The sequence below is a fragment of the Phocoena phocoena genome, chromosome 17 (assembly GCF_963924675.1).
Source record: "Phocoena phocoena chromosome 17, mPhoPho1.1, whole genome shotgun sequence".
Lineage (NCBI taxonomy): Eukaryota > Metazoa > Chordata > Mammalia > Artiodactyla > Phocoenidae > Phocoena > Phocoena phocoena.
The window spans coordinates 33,550,315-33,566,129 of NC_089235.1; positions in this window are offsets into that span (position 1 = coordinate 33,550,315).

A 15,815-nucleotide genomic window follows, 5' to 3' on the forward strand; every position below is an offset into this window, starting at 1 on the left:
CTGGAAGCACATGGCTCAGACAGAGCAGACTCATAATTTTCCCGAGCCATTCTTACAGGGTTACAGGCCTGTCAAGAGCAGGCCATGTCAGGTAGCTTCCAGGCAGCATGGATGCTGCCTTCCAAATGGGAAAGCAAGGCTAGTTCCAGCAAGCCCCCGTTTCCCTGGGCACACTCAGCATACAACCCTGTGGTTTCTAACTAGCTGAAAGAGGCAAAGGGTACCCTGTGTTTCCTCGTCTGAATCGAGATCTCGAAGTAGGGTGTTCTGCAACAAGCGAACTGCCTCAACCCAGGAACGCCGCAGCTGCTCCTGTGGGCCTGAGGCTATTCAAAAGCCTGCAGTGCCACAGGAAGAGCGGGACTGAAATGGCAGGAGGAACGCAAGCCGAGTGTCTCTGGGAGGCACGGTGACTTCAGGCGGGAGGTCCTAGACGGAATGGGAAGCCGAGGGTTATGTTGAGTTCAGCTCAGACTAGGCCAATGCGTAAGACTTCGACGCCATGTGGGACGTGCCAGAACGGTGTTCGTGAACGTGTGCGAGGGCTGAGGAAGTTAAGCTGCTTCCAAAGAGAGTGCAGCGCGTTTCCCTACGCTCGGCATTCACAGTGGGGCTGTAAAGCGCTACGTGCCTGGATGTTGCTTAGCAGAGCGGGGTGGGTCTGGGGGTACTCAGTGCTCCTGCCGGGAACACGGTCCTCACGCTCGCCTCCTAGGTGTCCAGGAGACTCTGCTACCGTTGCAGGTACGCAGAGCAGAGCCCACCGCCTCCTGGAAACTGCTGCACGCCTCGGCTTCTGCACGGCAAATCAGGGCCTCACCGCCAGGCATCTGTTCATGCTGGCTGTGTCGTGAGCGACACAGCATGGTAAGATGCTGACTTTCTCCTCGAGCAGAGTGACTTCAGGTACGAGGTCCTGGAAGTACTCTAAGCGCAGTGTTTCCTCACGGCAGCTGACACAGGCCCATGAGAAAGTCGGACTCACCAGAAACCTTGTGCTGAGGCTGTTCGAGGACTCTGGAAATGTGGCTCTCCTCCAGGGACGTACAGTGTGTTGCCTATCACTCGGCACGCACAGAGAGCCTCGGAGGGATCAAACAATGGGTCTCGAAGTGCCTCAGCCGGCCCACAGGGGTCCGGAAGTACTCCGTGAACGTGGAGGGAAGTGAGGCATACCCGAGAGAACTAGGAGTCCTCAAAAGTCTACGTCCTTTAAAGTAAACGTATAAGCGACTTAGAACTCATGGAAACAGCTGCGTGCCTCCCTTTCTGCACGGGTACTAGGGGCCTAGACTGGAGGCAAGTTTACACGTTGAGATTCCCTTCAGCTCGAGAGCTTGTCAAGTCGACCTCAACCGCAGCCCTGGAAGCACCTGGCTCAGACAGAGCAGACTCATAATTTTCCCGAGCCATTCTTACAGGGTTACAGGCCTGTCAAGAGCAGGCCATGTCAGGTAGCTTCCAGGCAGCATGGATGCTGCCTTCCAAATGGGAAAGCAAGGCTAGTTCCAGCAAGCCCCCGTTTCCCTGAGGACACTCAGCATACAACCCTGTGGTTTCTAACTAGCTGAAAGAGGCAAAGGGTACCCTGTGTTTCCTCGTCTTAATCGAGATCTCGAAGTAGGATGTTCTGCATCAAGCGAACTGCCTCAACCCAGGAACGCCACAGCTGCTCCTGTGGGCCTGTGGCTATTCAAAAGCCTGCAGTGCCACAGGAAGAGCGGGACTGAAATGGCAGGAGGAACGCAAGCCGAGTGTCTCTGGGAGGCACGGTGACTTCAGGCGGGAGGTCCTAGATGGAATGCGAAGCCGAGGGTTATGTTGAGTTCAGCTCAGACTAGGCCAATGCGTAAGACTTCGACGCCATGTGGGACGTGCCAGAACGGTGTTCGTGAACGTGTGCGAGGGCTGAGGAAGTTAAGCTGCTTCCAAAGAGAGTGCAGTGCGTTTCCCTACGCTCGGCATTCACAGTGGGGCCGCAAAACGTAACGGGCCTGGATGTTGCTTAGCCGACCGGGGTGGGTCTGGGGGTACTCAGTGCTCCTGCCGGGAACACGGTCCTCACGCTCGCCTCCTAGGTGTCCAGGAGACTCTGCTACCGTTGCAGGTACGCAGAGCAGAGCCCACCTCCTCCTGGAAACTGCTGCACGCCTCGGCTTCTGCACGGCAAACCAGGGCCTCACCGCCAGGCATCTGTTCATGCTGGCTGTGTCGTGAGCGACACAGCATGGTAAGATGCTGACTTTCTCCTCGAGCAGAGTGACTTCAGGTACGAGGTCCTGGAAGTACTCTAAGCGCAGTGTTTCCTCACGGCAGCTGACACAGGCCCATGAGAAAGTCGGACTCACCAGAAACCTTGTGCTGAGGCTGTTCGAGGACTCTGGAAATGTGGCTCTCCTCCAGGGACGTACAGTGTGTTGCCTATCACTCGGCACGCACAGAGAGCCTCGGAGGGATCAAACAATGGGTCTCGAAGTGCCTCAGCCGGCCCACAGGGGTCCGGAAGTACTCCGTGAACGTGGAGGGAAAGTGAGGCATACCCGAGAGAACTAGGAGTCCTCAAAAGTCTACGTCCTTGAAAGTAAACGTATAAGCGACTTAGAACTCATGGAAACAGCTGCGTGCCTCCCTTTCTGCACGGGTACTAGGGGCCTAGACTGGAGGCAAGTTTACACGTTGAGATTCCCTTCAGCTCGAGAGCTTGTCAAGTCGACCTCAACCGCAGCCCTGGAAGCACCTGGCTCAGACAGAGCAGACTCATAATTTTCCCGAGCCATTCTTACAGGGTTACAGGCCTGTCAAGAGCAGGCCATGTCAGGTAGCTTCCAGGCAGCATGGATGCTGCCTTCCAAATGGGAAAGCAAGGCTAGTTCCAGCAAGCCCCCGTTTCCCTGGGCACACTCAGCATACAACCCTGTGGTTTCTAACTAGCTGAAAGAGGCAAAGGGTACCCTGTGTTTCCTCGTCTGAATCGAGATCTCGAAGTAGGGTGTTCTGGAACAAGCGAACTGCCTCAACCCAGGAACGCCGCAGCTGCTCCTGTGGGCCTGTGGCTATTCAAAAGCCTGCAGTGCCACAGGAAGAGCGGGACTGAAATGGCAGGAGGAACGCAAGCCGAGTGTCTGGGAGGCACGGTGACTTCAGGCGGGAGGTCCTAGATGGAATGCGAAGCCGAGGGTTATGTTGAGTTCAGCTCAGACTAGGCCAATGCGTAAGACTTCGACGCCATGTGGGACGTGCCAGAACGGTGTTCGTGAACGTGTGCGAGGGCTGAGGAAGTTAAGCTGCTTCCAAAGAGAGTGCAGTGCGTTTCCCTACGCTCGGCATTCACAGTGGGGCCGTAAAACGTAACGGGCCTGGATGTTGCTTAGCCGACCGGGGTGGGTCTGGGGGTACTCAGTCCTCCTGCCGGGAACACGGTCCTCACGCTCGCCTCCTAGGTGTCCAGGAGACTCTGCTACCGTTGCAGGTACGCAGAGCAGAGCCCACCGCCTCCTGGAAACTGCTGCACGCCTCGGCTTCTGCACGGCAAACCAGGGCCTCACCGCCAGGCATCTGTTCATGCTGGCTGTGTCGTGAGCGACACAGCATGGTAAGATGCTGACTTTCTCCTCGAGCAGAGTGACTTCAGGTACGAGGTCCTGGAAGTACTCTAAGCGCAGTGTTTCCTCACGGCAGCTGACACAGGCCCATGAGAAAGTCGGACTCACCAGAAACCTTGTGCTGAGGCTGTTCGAGGACTCTGGAAATGTGGCTCTCCTCCAGGGACGTACAGTGTGTTGCCTATCACTCGGCACGCACAGAGAGCCTCGGAGGGATCAAACAATGGGTCTCGAAGTGCCTCAGCCGGCCCACAGGGGTCCGGAAGTACTCCGTGAACGTGGAGGGAAGTGAGGCATACCCGAGAGAACTAGGAGTCCTCAAAAGTCTACGTCCTTTAAAGTAAACGTATAAGCGACTTAGAACTCATGGAAACAGCTGCGTGCCTCCCTTTCTGCACGGGTACTAGGGGCCTAGACTGGAGGCAAGTTTACACGTTGAGATTCCCTTCAGCTCGAGAGCTTGTCAAGTCGACCTCAACCGCAGCCCTGGAAGCACCTGGCTCAGACAGAGCAGACTCATAATTTTCCCGAGCCATTCTTACAGGGTTACAGGCCTGTCAAGAGCAGGCCATGTCAGGTAGCTTCCAGGCAGCATGGATGCTGCCTTCCAAATGGGAAAGCAAGGCTAGTTCCAGCAAGCCCCCGTTTCCCTGGGGACACTCAGCATACAACCCTGTGGTTTCTAACTAGCTGAAAGAGGCAAAGGGTACCCTGTGTTTCCTCGTCTTAATCGAGATCTCGAAGTAGGATGTTCTGCATCAAGCGAACTGCCTCAACCCAGGAACGCCACAGCTGCTCCTGTGGGCCTGTGGCTATTCAAAAGCCTGCAGTGCCACAGGAAGAGCGGGACTGAAATGGCAGGAGGAACGCAAGCCGAGTGTCTCTGGGAGGCACGGTGACTTCAGGCGGGAGGTCCTAGATGGAATGCGAAGCCGAGGGTTATGTTGAGTTCAGCTCAGACTAGGCCAATGCGTAAGACTTCGACGCCATGTGGGACGTGCCAGAACGGTGTTCGTGAACGTGTGCGAGGGCTGAGGAAGTTAAGCTGCTTCCAAAGAGAGTGCAGTGCGTTTCCCTACGCTCGGCATTCACAGTGGGGCCGCAAAACGTAACGGGCCTGGATGTTGCTTAGCCGACCGGGGTGGGTCTGGGGGTACTCAGTGCTCCTGCCGGGAACACGGTCCTCACGCTCGCCTCCTAGGTGTCCAGGAGACTCTGCTACCGTTGCAGGTACGCAGAGCAGAGCCCACCTCCTCCTGGAAACTGCTGCACGCCTCGGCTTCTGCACGGCAAACCAGGGCCTCACCGCCAGGCATCTGTTCATGCTGGCTGTGTCGTGAGCGACACAGCATGGTAAGATGCTGACTTTCTCCTCGAGCAGAGTGACTTCAGGTACGAGGTCCTGGAAGTACTCTAAGCGCAGTGTTTCCTCACGGCAGCTGACACAGGCCCATGAGAAAGTCGGACTCACCAGAAACCTTGTGCTGAGGCTGTTCGAGGACTCTGGAAATGTGGCTCTCCTCCAGGGACGTACAGTGTGTTGCCTATCACTCGGCACGCACAGAGAGCCTCGGAGGGATCAAACAATGGGTCTCGAAGTGCCTCAGCCGGCCCACAGGGGTCCGGAAGTACTCCGTGAACGTGGAGGGAAAGTGAGGCATACCCGAGAGAACTAGGAGTCCTCAAAAGTCTACGTCCTTGAAAGTAAACGTATAAGCGACTTAGAACTCATGGAAACAGCTGCGTGCCTCCCTTTCTGCACGGGTACTAGGGGCCTAGACTGGAGGCAAGTTTACACGTTGAGATTCCCTTCAGCTCGAGAGCTTGTCAAGTCGACCTCAACTGCAGCCCTGGAAGCACATGGCTCAGACAGAGCAGACTCATAATTTTCCCGAGCCATTCTTACAGGGTTACAGGCCTGTCAAGAGCAGGCCATGTCAGGTAGCTTCCAGGCAGCATGGATGCTGCCTTCCAAATGGGAAAGCAAGGCTAGTTCCAGCAGGCCCCCGTTTCCCTGGGCACACTCAGCATACAACCCTGTGGTTTCTAACTAGCTGAAAGAGGCAAAGGGTACCCTGTGTTTCCTCGTCTGAATCGAGATCTCGAAGTAGGGTGTTCTGCAACAAGCGAACTGCCTCAACCCAGGAACGCCGCAGCTGCTCCTGTGGGCCTGAGGCTATTCAAAAGCCTGCAGTGCCACAGGAAGAGCGGGACTGAAATGGCAGGAGGAACGCAAGCCGAGTGTCTCTGGGAGGCACGGTGACTTCAGGCGGGAGGTCCTAGATGGAATGGGAAGCCGAGGGTTATGTTGAGTTCAGCTCAGACTAGGCCAATGCGTAAGACTTCGACGCCATGTGGGACGTGCCCGAACGGTGTTCGTGAACGTGTGCGAGGGCTGAGGAAGTTAAGCTGCTTCCAAAGAGAGTGCAGCGCGTTTCCCTACGCTCGGCATTCACAGTGGGGCTGTAAAGCGCTACGTGCCTGGATGTTGCTTAGCAGAGCGGGGTGGGTCTGGGGGTACTCAGTGCTCCTGCCGGGAACACGGTCCTCACGCTCGCCTCCTAGGTGTCCAGGAGACTCTGCTACCGTTGCAGGTACGCAGAGCAGAGCCCACCGCCTCCTGGAAACTGCTGCACGCCTCGGCTTCTGCACGGCAAATCAGGGCCTCACCGCCAGGCATCTGTTCATGCTGGCTGTGTCGTGAGCGACACAGCATGGTAAGATGCTGACTTTCTCATCGAGCAGAGTGACTTCAGGTACGAGGTCCTGGAAGTACTCTAAGCGCAGTGTTTCCTCACGGCAGCTGACACAGGCCCATGAGAAAGTCGGACTCACCAGAAACGTGCTGAGGCTGTTCGAGGACTCTGGAAATGTGGCTCTCCTCCAGGGACGTACAGTGTGTTGCCTATCACTCGGCACGCACAGAGAGCCTCGGAGGGATCAAACAATGGGTCTCGAAGTGCCTCAGCCGGCCCACAGGGGTCCGGAAGTACTCCGTGAACGTGGAGGGAAGTGAGGCATACCCGAGAGAACTAGGAGTCCTCAAAAGTCTACGTCCTTTAAAGTAAACGTATAAGCGACTTAGAACTCATGGAAACAGCTGCGTGCCTCCCTTTCTGCACGGGTACTAGGGGCCTAGACTGGAGGCAAGTTTACACGTTGAGATTCCCTTCAGCTCGAGAGCTTGTCAAGTTGACCTCAACCGCAGCCCTGGAAGCACCTGGCTCAGACAGAGCAGACTCATAATTTTCCCGAGCCATTCTTACAGGGTTACAGGCCTGTCAAGAGCAGGCCATGTCAGGTAGCTTCCAGGCAGCATGGATGCTGCCTTCCAAATGGGAAAGCAAGGCTAGTTCCAGCAAGCCCCCGTTTCCCTGGGGACACTCAGCATACAACCCTGTGGTTTCTAACTAGCTGAAAGAGGCAAAGGGTACCCTGTGTTTCCTCGTCTTAATCGAGATCTCGAAGTAGGATGTTCTGCATCAAGCGAACTGCCTCAACCCAGGAACGCCACAGCTGCTCCTGTGGGCCTGTGGCTATTCAAAAGCCTGCAGTGCCACAGGAAGAGCGGGACTGAAATGGCAGGAGGAACGCAAGCCGAGTGTCTCTGGGAGGCACGGTGACTTCAGGCGGGAGGTCCTAGATGGAATGCGAAGCCGAGGGTTATGTTGAGTTCAGCTCAGACTAGGCCAATGCGTAAGACTTCGACGCCATGTGGGACGTGCCAGAACGGTGTTCGTGAACGTGTGCGAGGGCTGAGGAAGTTAAGCTGCTTCCAAAGAGAGTGCAGTGCGTTTCCCTACGCTCGGCATTCACAGTGGGGCCGTAAAACGTAACGGGCCTGGATGTTGCTTAGCCGAACGGGGTGGGTCTGGGGGTACTCAGTGCTCCTGCCGGGAACACGGTCCTCACGCTCGCCTCCTAGGTGTCCAGGAGACTCTGCTACCGTTGCAGGTACGCAGAGCAGAGCCCACCTCCTCCTGGAAACTGCTGCACGCCTCGGCTTCTGCACGGCAAACCAGGGCCTCACCGCCAGGCATCTGTTCATGCTGGCTGTGTCGTGAGCGACACAGCATGGTAAGATGCTGACTTTCTCCTCGAGCAGAGTGACTTCAGGTACGAGGTCCTGGAAGTACTCTAAGCGCAGTGTTTCCTCACGGCAGCTGACACAGGCCCATGAGAAAGTCGGACTCACCAGAAACCTTGTGCTGAGGCTGTTCGAGGACTCTGGAAATGTGGCTCTCCTCCAGGGACGTACAGTGTGTTGCCTATCACTCGGCACGCACAGAGAGCCTCGGAGGGATCAAACAATGGGTCTCGAAGTGCCTCAGCCGGCCCACAGGGCTCCGGAAGTACTCCGTGAACGTGGAGGGAAAGTGAGGCATACCCGAGAGAACTAGGAGTCCTCAAAAGTCTACGTCCTTGAAAGTAAACGTATAAGCGACTTAGAACTCATGGAAACAGCTGCGTGCCTCCCTTTCTGCACGGGTACTAGGGGCCTAGACTGGAGGCAAGTTTACACGTTGAGATTCCCTTCAGCTCGAGAGCTTGTCAAGTCGACCTCAACCGCAGCCCTGGAAGCACCTGGCTCAGACAGAGCAGACTCATAATTTTCCCGAGCCATTCTTACAGGGTTACAGGCCTGTCAAGAGCAGGCCATGTCAGGTAGCTTCCAGGCAGCATGGATGCTGCCTTCCAAATGGGAAAGCAAGGCTAGTTCCAGCAAGCCCCCGTTTCCCTGGGCACACTCAGCATACAACCCTGTGGTTTCTAACTAGCTGAAAGAGGCAAAGGGTACCCTGTGTTTCCTCGTCTGAATCGAGATCTCAAGTAGGGTGTTCTGGAACAAGCGAACTGCCTCAACCCAGGAACGCCGCAGCTGCTCCTGTGGGCCTGTGGCTATTCAAAAGCCTGCAGTGCCACAGGAAGAGCGGGACTGAAATGGCAGGAGGAACGCAAGCCGAGTGTCTCTGGGAGGCACGGTGACTTCAGGCGGGAGGTCCTAGATGGAATGGGAAGCCGAGGGTTATGTTGAGCTCAGCTCAGACTAGGCCAATGCGTAAGACTTCGACGCCATGTGGGACGTGCCCGAACGGTGTTCGTGAACGTGTGCGAGGGCTGAGGAAGTTAAGCTGCATCCAAAGAGAGTGCAGCGCGTTTCCCTACGCTCGGCATTCACAGTGGGGCTGTAAAGCGCTACCGGCCTGGATGTTGCTTAGCAGACCGGGGTGGGTCTGGGGGTACTCAGTCCTCCTGCCGGGAACACGGTCCTCACGCTCGCCTCCTAGGTGTCCAGGAGACTCTGCTACCGTTGCAGGTACGCAGAGCAGAGCCCACCGCCTCCTGGAAACTGCTGCACGCCTCGGCTTCTGCACGGCAAACCAGGGCCTCACCGCCAGGCATCTGTTCATGCTGGCTGTGTCGTGAGCGACACAGCATGGTAAGATGCTGACTTTCTCCTCGAGCAGAGTGACTTCAGGTACGAGGTCCTGGAAGTACTCTAAGCGCAGTGTTTCCTCACGGCAGCTGACACAGGCCCATGAGAAAGTCGGACTCACCAGAAACCTTGTGCTGAGGCTGTTCGAGGACTCTGGAAATGTGGCTCTCCTCCAGGGACGTACAGTGTGTTGCCTATCACTCGGCACGCACAGAGAGCCTCGGAGGGATCAAACAATGGGTCTCGAAGTGCCTCAGCCGGCCCACAGGGGTCCGGAAGTACTCCGTGAACGTGGAGGGAAAGTGAGGCATACCCGAGAGAACTAGGAGTCCTCAAAAGTCTACGTCCTTGAAAGTAAACGTATAAGCGACTTAGAACTCATGGAAACAGCTGCGTGCCTCCCTTTCTGCACGGGTACTAGGGGCCTAGACTGGAGGCAAGTTTACACGTTGAGATTCCCTTCAGCTCGAGAGCTTGTCAAGTCGACCTCAACCGCAGCCCTGGAAGCACCTGGCTCAGACAGAGCAGACTCATAATTTTCCCGAGCCATTCTTACAGGGTTACAGGCCTGTCAAGAGCAGGCCATGTCAGGTAGCTTCCAGGCAGCATGGATGCTGCCTTCCAAATGGGAAAGCAAGGCTAGTTCCAGCAAGCCCCCGTTTCCCTGGGCACACTCAGCATACAACCCTGTGGTTTCTAACTAGCTGAAAGAGGCAAAGGGTACCCTGTGTTTCCTCGTCTGAATCGAGATCTCAAGTAGGGTGTTCTGGAACAAGCGAACTGCCTCAACCCAGGAACGCCGCAGCTGCTCCTGTGGGCCTGTGGCTATTCAAAAGCCTGCAGTGCCACAGGAAGAGCGGGACTGAAATGGCAGGAGGAACGCAAGCCGAGTGTCTGGGAGGCACGGTGACTTCAGGCGGGAGGTCCTAGATGGAATGCGAAGCCGAGGGTTATGTTGAGTTCAGCTCAGACTAGGCCAATGCGTAAGACTTCGACGCCATGTGGGACGTGCCAGAACGGTGTTCGTGAACGTGTGCGAGGGCTGAGGAAGTTAAGCTGCTTCCAAAGAGAGTGCAGTGCGTTTCCCTACGCTCGGCATTCACAGTGGGGCCGTAAAACGTAACGGGCCTGGATGTTGCTTAGCCGACCGGGGTGGGTCTGGGGGTACTCAGTCCTCCTGCCGGGAACACGGTCCTCACGCTCGCCTCCTAGGTGTCCAGGAGACTCTGCTACCGTTGCAGGTACGCAGAGCAGAGCCCACCGCCTCCTGGAAACTGCTGCACGCCTCGGCTTCTGCACGGCAAACCAGGGCCTCACCGCCAGGCATCTGTTCATGCTGGCTGTGTCGTGAGCGACACAGCATGGTAAGATGCTGACTTTCTCCTCGAGCAGAGTGACTTCAGGTACGAGGTCCTGGAAGTACTCTAAGCGCAGTGTTTCCTCACGGCAGCTGACACAGGCCCATGAGAAAGTCGGACTCACCAGAAACCTTGTGCTGAGGCTGTTCGAGGACTCTGGAAATGTGGCTCTCCTCCAGGGACGTACAGTGTGTTGCCTATCACTCGGCACGCACAGAGAGCCTCGGAGGGATCAAACAATGGGTCTCGAAGTGCCTCAGCCGGCCCACAGGGGTCCGGAAGCACTCCGTGAACGTGGAGGGAAAGTGAGGCATACCCGAGAGAACTAGGAGTCCTCAAAAGTCTACGTCTTTGAAAGTAAACGTATAAGCGACTTAGAACTCATGGAAACAGCTGCGTGCCTCCCTTTCTGCACGGGTACTAGGGGCCTAGACTGGAGGCAAGTTTACACGTTGAGATTCCCTTCAGCTCGAGAGCTTGTCAAGTCTACCTCAACTGCAGCCCTGGAAGCACATGGCTCAGACAGAGCAGACTCATAATTTTCCCGAGCCATTCTTACAGGGTTACAGGCCTGTCAAGACCAGGCCATGTCAGGTAGCTTCCAGGCAGCATGGATGCTGCCTTCCAAATGGGAAAGCAAGGCTAGTTCCAGCAGGCCCCCGTTTCCCTGGGCACACTCAGCATACAACCCTGTGGTTTCTAACTAGCTGAAAGAGGCAAAGGGTACCCTGTGTTTCCTCGTCTGAATCGAGATCTCGAAGTAGGGTGTTCTGCAACAAGCGAACTGCCTCAACCCAGGAACGCCGCAGCTGCTCCTGTGGGCCTGAGGCTATTCAAAAGCCTGCAGTGCCACAGGAAGAGCGGGACTGAAATGGCAGGAGGAACGCAAGCCGAGTGTCTCTGGGAGGCACGGTGACTTCAGGCGGGAGGTCCTAGATGGAATGGGAAGCCGAGGGTTATGTTGAGTTCAGCTCAGACTAGGCCAATGCGTAAGACTTCGACGCCATGTGGGACGTGCCCGAACGGTGTTCGTGAACGTGTGCGAGGGCTGAGGAAGTTAAGCTGCTTCCAAAGAGAGTGCAGCGCGTTTCCCTACGCTCGGCATTCACAGTGGGGCTGTAAAGCGCTACGTGCCTGGATGTTGCTTAGCAGAGCGGGGTGGGTCTGGGGGTACTCAGTGCTCCTGCCGGGAACACGGTCCTCACGCTCGCCTCCTAGGTGTCCAGGAGACTCTGCTACCGTTGCAGGTACGCAGAGCAGAGCCCACCGCCTCCTGGAAACTGCTGCACGCCTCGGCTTCTGCACGGCAAATCAGGGCCTCACCGCCAGGCATCTGTTCATGCTGGCTGTGTCGTGAGCGACACAGCATGGTAAGATGCTGACTTTCTCATCGAGCAGAGTGACTTCAGGTACGAGGTCCTGGAAGTACTCTAAGCGCAGTGTTTCCTCACGGCAGCTGACACAGGCCCATGAGAAAGTCGGACTCACCAGAAACGTGCTGAGGCTGTTCGAGGACTCTGGAAATGTGGCTCTCCTCCAGGGACGTACAGTGTGTTGCCTATCACTCGGCACGCACAGAGAGCCTCGGAGGGATCAAACAATGGGTCTCGAAGTGCCTCAGCCGGCCCACAGGGGTCCGGAAGTACTCCGTGAACGTGGAGGGAAGTGAGGCATACCCGAGAGAACTAGGAGTCCTCAAAAGTCTACGTCCTTTAAAGTAAACGTATAAGCGACTTAGAACTCATGGAAACAGCTGCGTGCCTCCCTTTCTGCACGGGTACTAGGGGCCTAGACTGGAGGCAAGTTTACACGTTGAGATTCCCTTCAGCTCGAGAGCTTGTCAAGTTGACCTCAACCGCAGCCCTGGAAGCACCTGGCTCAGACAGAGCAGACTCATAATTTTCCCGAGCCATTCTTACAGGGTTACAGGCCTGTCAAGAGCAGGCCATGTCAGGTAGCTTCCAGGCAGCATGGATGCTGCCTTCCAAATGGGAAAGCAAGGCTAGTTCCAGCAAGCCCCCGTTTCCCTGGGGACACTCAGCATACAACCCTGTGGTTTCTAACTAGCTGAAAGAGGCAAAGGGTACCCTGTGTTTCCTCGTCTTAATCGAGATCTCGAAGTAGGATGTTCTGCATCAAGCGAACTGCCTCAACCCAGGAACGCCACAGCTGCTCCTGTGGGCCTGTGGCTATTCAAAAGCCTGCAGTGCCACAGGAAGAGCGGGACTGAAATGGCAGGAGGAACGCAAGCCGAGTGTCTCTGGGAGGCACGGTGACTTCAGGCGGGAGGTCCTAGATGGAATGCGAAGCCGAGGGTTATGTTGAGTTCAGCTCAGACTAGGCCAATGCGTAAGACTTCGACGCCATGTGGGACGTGCCAGAACGGTGTTCGTGAACGTGTGCGAGGGCTGAGGAAGTTAAGCTTCTTCCAAAGAGAGTGCAGTGCGTTTCCCTACGCTCGGCATTCACAGTGGGGCCGTAAAACGTAACGGGCCTGGATGTTGCTTAGCCGACCGGGGTGGGTCTGGGGGTACTCAGTGCTCCTGCCGGGAACACGGTCCTCACGCTCGCCTCCTAGGTGTCCAGGAGACTCTGCTACCGTTGCAGGTACGCAGAGCAGAGCCCACCGCCTCCTGGAAACTGCTGCACGCCTCGGCTTCTGCACGGCAAACCAGGGCCTCACCGCCAGGCATCTGTTCATGCTGGCTGTGTCGTGAGCGACACAGCATGGTAAGATGCTGACTTTCTCCTCGAGCAGAGTGACTTCAGGTACGAGGTCCTGGAAGTACTCTAAGCGCAGTGTTTCCTCACGGCAGCTGACACAGGCCCATGAGAAAGTCGGACTCACCAGAAACCTTGTGCTGAGGCTGTTCGAGGACTCTGGAAATGTGGCTCTCCTCCAGGGACGTACAGTGTGTTGCCTATCACTCGGCACGCACAGAGAGCCTCGGAGGGATCAAACAATGGGTCTCGAAGTGCCTCAGCCGGCCCACAGGGGTCCGGAAGTACTCCGTGAACGTGGAGGGAAAGTGAGGCATACCCGAGAGAACTAGGAGTCCTCAAAAGTCTACGTCCTTGAAAGTAAACGTATAAGCGACTTAGAACTCATGGAAACAGCTGCGTGCCTCCCTTTCTGCACGGGTACTAGGGGCCTAGACTGGAGGCAAGTTTACACGTTGAGATTCCCTTCAGCTCGAGAGCTTGTCAAGTCGACCTCAACCGCAGCCCTGGAAGCACCTGGCTCAGACAGAGCAGACTCATAATTTTCCCGAGCCATTCTTACAGGGTTACAGGCCTGTCAAGAGCAGGCCATGTCAGGTAGCTTCCAGGCAGCATGGATGCTGCCTTCCAAATGGGAAAGCAAGGCTAGTTCCAGCAAGCCCCCGTTTCCCTGGGCACACTCAGCATACAACCCTGTGGTTTCTAACTAGCTGAAAGAGGCAAAGGGTACCCTGTGTTTCCTCGTCTGAATCGAGATCTCAAGTAGGGTGTTCTGGAACAAGCGAACTGCCTCAACCCAGGAACGCCGCAGCTGCTCCTGTGGGCCTGTGGCTATTCAAAAGCCTGCAGTGCCACAGGAAGAGCGGGACTGAAATGGCAGGAGGAACGCAAGCCGAGTGTCTGGGAGGCACGGTGACTTCAGGCGGGAGGTCCTAGATGGAATGCGAAGCCGAGGGTTATGTTGAGTTCAGCTCAGACTAGGCCAATGCGTAAGACTTCGACGCCATGTGGGACGTGCCAGAACGGTGTTCGTGAACGTGTGCGAGGGCTGAGGAAGTTAAGCTGCTTCCAAAGAGAGTGCAGTGCGTTTCCCTACGCTCGGCATTCACAGTGGGGCCGTAAAACGTAACGGGCCTGGATGTTGCTTAGCCGACCGGGGTGGGTCTGGGGGTACTCAGTCCTCCTGCCGGGAACACGGTCCTCACGCTCGCCTCCTAGGTGTCCAGGAGACTCTGCTACCGTTGCAGGTACGCAGAGCAGAGCCCACCGCCTCCTGGAAACTGCTGCACGCCTCGGCTTCTGCACGGCAAACCAGGGCCTCACCGCCAGGCATCTGTTCATGCTGGCTGTGTCGTGAGCGACACAGCATGGTAAGATGCTGACTTTCTCCTCGAGCAGAGTGACTTCAGGTACGAGGTCCTGGAAGTACTCTAAGCGCAGTGTTTCCTCACGGCAGCTGACACAGGCCCATGAGAAAGTCGGACTCACCAGAAACCTTGTGCTGAGGCTGTTCGAGGACTCTGGAAATGTGGCTCTCCTCCAGGGACGTACAGTGTGTTGCCTATCACTCGGCACGCACAGAGAGCCTCGGAGGGATCAAACAATGGGTCTCGAAGTGCCTCAGCCGGCCCACAGGGGTCCGGAAGCACTCCGTGAACGTGGAGGGAAAGTGAGGCATACCCGAGAGAACTAGGAGTCCTCAAAAGTCTACGTCTTTGAAAGTAAACGTATAAGCGACTTAGAACTCATGGAAACAGCTGCGTGCCTCCCTTTCTGCACGGGTACTAGGGGCCTAGACTGGAGGCAAGTTTACACGTTGAGATTCCCTTCAGCTCGAGAGCTTGTCAAGTCTACCTCAACTGCAGCCCTGGAAGCACATGGCTCAGACAGAGCAGACTCATAATTTTCCCGAGCCATTCTTACAGGGTTACAGGCCTGTCAAGACCAGGCCATGTCAGGTAGCTTCCAGGCAGCATGGATGCTGCCTTCCAAATGGGAAAGCAAGGCTAGTTCCAGCAGGCCCCCGTTTCCCTGGGCACACTCAGCATACAACCCTGTGGTTTCTAACTAGCTGAAAGAGGCAAAGGGTACCCTGTGTTTCCTCGTCTGAATCGAGATCTCGAAGTAGGGTGTTCTGCAACAAGCGAACTGCCTCAACCCAGGAACGCCGCAGCTGCTCCTGTGGGCCTGAGGCTATTCAAAAGCCTGCAGTGCCACAGGAAGAGCGGGACTGAAATGGCAGGAGGAACGCAAGCCGAGTGTCTCTGGGAGGCACGGTGACTTCAGGCGGGAGGTCCTAGATGGAATGGGAAGCCGAGGGTTATGTTGAGTTCAGCTCAGACTAGGCCAATGCGTAAGACTTCGACGCCATGTGGGACGTGCCCGAACGGTGTTCGTGAACGTGTGCGAGGGCTGAGGAAGTTAAGCTGCTTCCAAAGAGAGTGCAGCGCGTTTCCCTACGCTCGGCATTCACAGTGGGGCTGTAAAGCGCTACGTGCCTGGATGTTGCTTAGCAGAGCGGGGTGGGTCTGGGGGTACTCAGTGCTCCTGCCGGGAACACGGTCCTCACGCTCGCCTCCTAGGTGTCCAGGAGACTCTGCTACCGTTGCAGGTACGCAGAGCAGAGCCCACCGCCTCCTGGAAACTGCTGCACGCCTCGGCTTCTGCACGGCAAATCAGTGCCTCACCGCCAGGCAT